This window comes from Peromyscus maniculatus, chromosome 1 (genome assembly GCF_049852395.1).
Source record: "Peromyscus maniculatus bairdii isolate BWxNUB_F1_BW_parent chromosome 1, HU_Pman_BW_mat_3.1, whole genome shotgun sequence".
Taxonomy (NCBI): Eukaryota; Metazoa; Chordata; class Mammalia; order Rodentia; family Cricetidae; genus Peromyscus; species Peromyscus maniculatus.
Genome location: NC_134852.1, coordinates 119761416 through 119767810, shown reverse-complemented (window position 1 = coordinate 119767810; position 6395 = coordinate 119761416).

The following is a 6395-nucleotide window of genomic DNA, read 5'->3' as shown; positions in this document are numbered from 1 at the left end:
ATGAACCGTCGTCCTCCATAGGTTCCTGGATTCGACAGCTGCTCCCCAGTTGTGGGTGCTGACTGCGGAGGTCTGAGAGGGAGGGTCAGCCTTGCTGGAGGAAGGACATCACTGGGGGTGGGGTTTGCTGTCTCTGCTTCCTGTCTGTGGTTGAGGAGTGAGCTTTCAGCTCTCTGTCTTGGCTTTTATGCCTGCCACTCACTGTCACACGTCACTGCCAGCATGGATTCTTACCCCTCTGGAGCTGTAAGCCCAAACAGACTCTTCTATACGTCACCTTGGTCATGGGGTTTTATCACAGCAACAGAACAGTACCTAACACAGTCTCACCCTATAACCCAGGCTGGCACTGAAGTCACAGAAATCTTCCATTACAGGCTCGAGCTACTGGGCCTGGCTGTCTGTGTGTGGGTTTCTATCTGTTGTATTTTCCGTGGTATGCAGGAGTTCAGCTATGGTCTGATCTAGCCTGATTCTATTCTCTGAGATGCTGGAGGCCTTCCTGGCGGTGGAGACTTTGTCCTCAGGTTAACTTCACTCAGGGTGGCAAGATGAAGTCAGGGCTCACAGAGCAGGAATGAGAGGGAAGTCCCAGCAAGATTCTCGAGGATCGTTGTTATTCTTCTGGTTTTGTTAGCATGTCTGTTCTTGGGTCACTTCTGTGGCTGGTAGGACAGAACACGCCGGTTTGTCTAGTGTCCAGGCTTGGAGTGGTTTTCTAAAGCCAGTGTGTTGCTAGAAGAGAAACGACGACGGTGAGAAGACGGGGTAAAGGAGAATCTATACGTTGTTAGGAAGACAGAGGGGGCGTGTATCCCTGCAAAGCAACCCAGCACTCACCACATCTCCACAGAGCACAGCTGGCCAAGGGCTCCACTGGTCTTGGAGCCTTTCCAGGACAAACAGCGACTGGTCAGGATTGTCCGAGGCTTCCATGAGAGCTTGGTACAGGGATGCCTTTCTGTCCTGCACAGCTTGAGAGGCAAAACCACAGTGTTTCCAGGTTCCCTTGCACCTTGGTTTTGGGATGTGACTCCCTTTCTACTGGTGACGTGATGTGAAAGGTGAGGCATGTGTTGTTTTCCAAACTGTTTTGGTTTTGTTTGTTCCCTCCACTGTGGGGTGCAGAAAAGTAGTGCTGGGATGAGTTGTGAGTCTTCAGAGGTTCAGATTTTGTTTCATTTTTTTCCCCAATTTTTATTTTGTTTTGGGAAAGGGTCTATGTAGCCCTGGCTGGCATGGAACTTGCTGTGTAGATCAGGCTAGTCTCTAACTTGAAGATCCACTTGCTTCTGCCTCTCTGCTTGGATTGAAGGGCATGCACCAGCACACCTGGCCTGATATGACTGAGGTGACATGGCTAGCAAGTACAAGTTCAAAGTTACTGTTATGATGCCTGGCTACTGGGTGAGCTCTTGAAGTTTGTCCACTGGCTGTTGATGTGGTAGTACCTTCCATGGTGGGTCCAATTCTGTATCTTTAGGAATTCTTCCAGAAGGTTCAGCCTAGAGCTCCATCCTTCAGCTCTGCCCATCAGTATTCAGTCCTCTCTACCACTGCCTGTCTGCTTTAAATATCAAGAGCCTTTTGGTTTCCTGTGCTGAGACCTCACAGGCAGATGCCTTCTGGGATCTGGTCAGAGCTGGTTATCTCCCCAAGCCCCATGTTTCCTAATTACTCTGTGCCATAGGTAGATCAATAATCATTTCTTTCCAACAAGCTGGGGTAAATGTCTGTTCTCTGGCACAATGTGATGGAGGGATTGCAGTGTGGTGCAGGCTGGGCTTCTGCAGATCCTGGCACAGTGTAATGGAGGGACTGCGATGTGGTACAGGCTGGCTGACTTCTGCGGGTCCTGGCTCTGCTGAGGTGGAAATTCCTTTGACTGATGCCTTCTTGGTGCCAAAGCCTGCATCCACCTCAGCCCAGCTCACTGCAAACCTCAACAGGGTCAAAGCCTGCATCCACCTCAGCCCAGCTCACTGCAAACCTCAAAAACCAAGGATGCTTATCCTCAGTCTACATCTGGGGAAACTGAGTCTCAGAGAGGTTAAAGTAACCTACTCAAGATGTCCCAGATAATAAATGACAGGATTAGAGTTAACATCCAGGTCTGTTTACATCCTCCACCTAAGCTCATTTGCATTAAAAATGTCTTCTCACTTTCATTGTGAAGGTGATGCATATTCATTAGGGAAGTGTTGATAACCTGCCTTTGCTGTCATGGCTGCAAATTGGAAGCAGAAGCAACTCCTTTTTTTTTCTTTTCATTTCTCATTTTACTCTCACATGAAGTGGAGAAGGAAGCCACCCTTTACAAAACTGCACTGGTCTGTGGATCTTTAGAGGGAAGAAACCGTTTCCGTTCATCTTTATTGAGGATCTGGGTAGTCACTAGAGGCTGACCACCACTGTGGAGGCTGGGATCTCCTGGGATGATGGAAGGAAGCCATGAGGAACTGCCATGGAGGGCTCATGTCCAAGGCCTCCCACCCAGGGTACCAAAGGAGCCTCTTTGACGATCACCATTAGGAGGACCCACTGCAGCCCCCCCCACCCCCCCACCCCCATCGCCCCATACCCCTCCCCCATCTCCCCGCCCCCCCCCCTTCATTCCCCTTTCATCCCCAGAGGGACAGGGATGCCACAGTCCAGGAGCTGGTACATCAGAGGCAGCAGGAACACTGGGGGCTGAGGGGAGGCCGGAGGTGGGAGGTTGGAGGTCAGCTTTGCCATCAGGGAAGAGTGAAGTCCGTGCCCCGGGGTCGCCGTCCCAGGATCCTGTGCAGGGCCTCTCCAAAGGACAGAACAAGGGCTCACCCCTTGATTTCCTCTTGGCCTCACAGAACAGTCTGGTATCAACCCTGCCGCTCTTCAGCACATAGAAACCCCTCCAGCTCTTTTTCTTGCCCCTCTGATAGACATGCCCAGAAATAGCTCTAGACCACTCGTGGTTCTTTCCCCCTCTGAGGCTGACTTCGTGTTCAACCACTTTCTCCTCCTAAGGAAGTTTGTTTCCCAGTCAGGTCTGAGTGGGGGGCTGGGGGGCTTTTCAGGCTCCCATTTCCTGTCCCTGCGCGTAGTGCCCTCGTGTGTCTCAAGCTTCCAATCAGATGTGCTGCTGCCTCCATTTTGACTCTTGAGCAGCCTCCTATTTCTCAGGAACCAGCCTTAGTCCTGATGGGTCCAGCAGAGCCTGGAATGTGGAGGGGGTTTCTGGAAGTCTCTGAATCCTGTGGAATCGGCACTATAAGGGACCTCTAGAAGTCTGTTGGCAACTTAAAAAAAAAAAAAAAAGATTTATTTTAAATTATGTGTGTGGGTGCATATGTGAGTGCGCATGCGCTGTGTGTGTGTGTGTGTGTGTGTGTGTGTGTGTGTGTGTGTGTGTGTGTGTGTGTGTGTGTGTGTGTGCTCGCCAGAAGAGGCTGTCTGATCACGTAGAGCTGGAGTTAAAGGTGGTTGTAAGCCATCCAACATGTGTTGGGTACCAAACTCTGGTCTACAAAGAGCACTAATCATTCTTAATTAACCCTCTAGTCATCTCTCCAACCCTGCAAATAAATTCTCCCCCACCCCCATCTCCACCTTTTCTTTAACAGCTTCAAACTGACCATGTTGTTAAGGATGATCTTGAACTTCCTGTCTACCAAGTGGTGGGACTATGGGCAAGCTTTACCACACTTGGGGTATGCACTTCTGGGGATCAAATCCAGGGCTTCTTGGCTGCTAGACAAGCACTCTACCAAATGAGTCACATCCTCAGATACAGGAGCAACTTTCCTAATAAATATCTGTATGTAATTGTGGAGACCTCACTGCTCTGTCACACACGCTCAGTTTCTGAAAGAAGAAATGTGAATTCCATTTTCTTTTCCCTTGAGCACCGAGATAAATAATTGACAAACTGCCTTTGCATTCACCTATTAATAAATGAAAGGCACTGACAGCGACCTGTAATGAAATTGCAAAACAGACCGACAGATAATTGCAAGGAATAGCAGCTCACACCTTTCCTTGTTATCTTATTAATTGGCTCTGGGAGGTAATTAAAAAAAGATTGCACCATTTCTTATGTGATGATTTTTATCTCACAAAATCACACTGACCAGGAGAGAGAGTTTTGATGCTTAGTATTTTCCCACAAGCTGCAGGCAATATTGTCTATTCAGCCTTAATTGGTCCAGGAAGATAATTCACCATGACTTCGTCAATAATTCTAAGACTGCAGGTGAAAGTCAACGTGACACTCTATGGCTTCAAGTGAATCTCGGCTCATTGGGTAAGATGATTGGCACCAAGTGGGCTGACCCGAGTTCAATTCCCGGGACTTGCATGGTGGAAGGCGAGCAGACTCCTGAGAGCAGTCCTCTGACTTCCACATGTTGGCACCAACCCCCACACAAAATACACACTTTTTCAAGAGAAAAGTCCCCTGTGAAGAGCACTGTGGTTCTCACCAGGGGCTGCCTTATGGAATAGAAAACACCACCATTCTGGCCTCCCTGCCCTTTCTCCTCCTCCTCCTCCTCTTTCTTTTACCTTCTGGTGAACCAGTGAGTTTACTGGGCTTACTTCAGGAACATGGATAAGAGATGACTTACAAAAGGTGGGTGACCCCCAAACTGCTGCATTGCCATACAGTCCTGCACTGCCCCAGATAGTGACCTTGTGGGAGCTACGTCCCAGAGCCCCACTGCCAGTTAACCTCCCTCCTGCTTTTATGCTGATAGTCTCATTGTCAACAGCTGAGAAGTATAGAGAGATAATCACCCAGTCTCCTCCTATCATTGACAGTTGGTTTCCCAGCGCCCCTCCCCCGCACCTCTGCCAATTGCTTTCTTCATATCTCACCTGTCTTCCTAGAGTCTTCATGCCTATATTTGCAAGCAAGTACAAATATGGGCTTTTGTTCTACCTCCTTCTACTTGCAAAAGGTCACAAACTGCACATAATGTTCTGTATCTTTTCCATTTATGGGCATGAGAGCTCTCCATATTGAAACACAGAAAGTTTCTCTTTCCATTTGTACGGCTGTATAATGCTCTATGTTCTTCATGTTTATTATGTTTAATGGTTTATTTATTGGGAGGGCATGTGTGCTGCAGGATGCATGCTGTGGTGCACATGTGGAGGCCAGAGGACCACTTGTGGGAGGTGGGTCTCTTGTTCCACTATGATGTGTATCTCGGGGGGGTGGAACTCAGGCCATCAGACTTGGTTGCAAGTGCCCTCAGCACCTAAACCTTCTCGTTGGCCCCTAATGCTCTGTTTTATGGGTGTCACATCATTTATGTTTTGTTATATGTGGTCCAGAAAATGATCTATGATAGCCATAGTTTTGGTTTTGAATGAGTGAATTTATTAAGCATACAGCAAGCCAAAGTCAAAGAATAAATAGCAGATGATAGATAGCTGATAGATAGATAGATAGATAGATAGATAGATAGATAGATAGATACCATCAAATTGGTAATCGAAACATCCAGCAGAAATCAATTGGGAAACAATGGCATCATCAAATTGGGTGCTCAAGACATCCAGTGAAATCTGGGGAAGTTGAGGCAGTCAGCTGGAGTTTCTGACTGAGCTTTCAGCTGTGCTTCCCCGCCGCCGCCGCAGGGGCCTTTGTATCATGGGACAAACAACTGTAACCTCCGTTGAAGATGGTCACCTTCTAGCTGTTCTCAAGGGCACAGTGTTTTTACTCTTGGGCTGTTTGCCTCTTCCCCTCCTCATCCTAGAGGGACCCTAGAGGACACCATGAGACAAACATGTGTAGATCTGAAATGGGGGGGCACAACCTCACCCCCAGAGCCAGCTTCCCAGTGCTCAGACAGTACACGACAATTTGCCAGTGTTCTGTACAAGTGTCAAGTTAACCGTTAAAGCTAACTAGGACTGAGGACCTACCTGCGCACACAAGGCCCCTGGGTTCCATCTCTAGGATAACTAAACAAACAAATGATATGTTACAGAGGCCTGTCATCTTTGTGATAGTATTTGTATCTAAGAACATGTTCTATTTGGGTTATGCTTTAGAAAGTTTCTTCACACAGGTCTTGAATATTATCTGCTAGGTTTATTTCCAGGTAGTGAATATTATTTCTTACTATTATGCTTAAAAAAAATCTATGGAGAGGATTCTGTAGTTTTCCCACTGAAATCTATGCATCATGATTATTTACAAAGGCACATTTCATAATATTGAACCATCCTTGCACCCCGAAATAATACTCCACTTATCATGATGCTGGATTCCCTTTGTTTTTTGAGGTAGGGTTTCATGTAGTATAGGCTGGCCTCAAACTATGTAGCCAGAGAGTCAGAGATGTCCTTGAACCCCTGATCTTCTTGCCTCTTCCTCCCAAGGGCTGTGATTACTGGAGTATAGC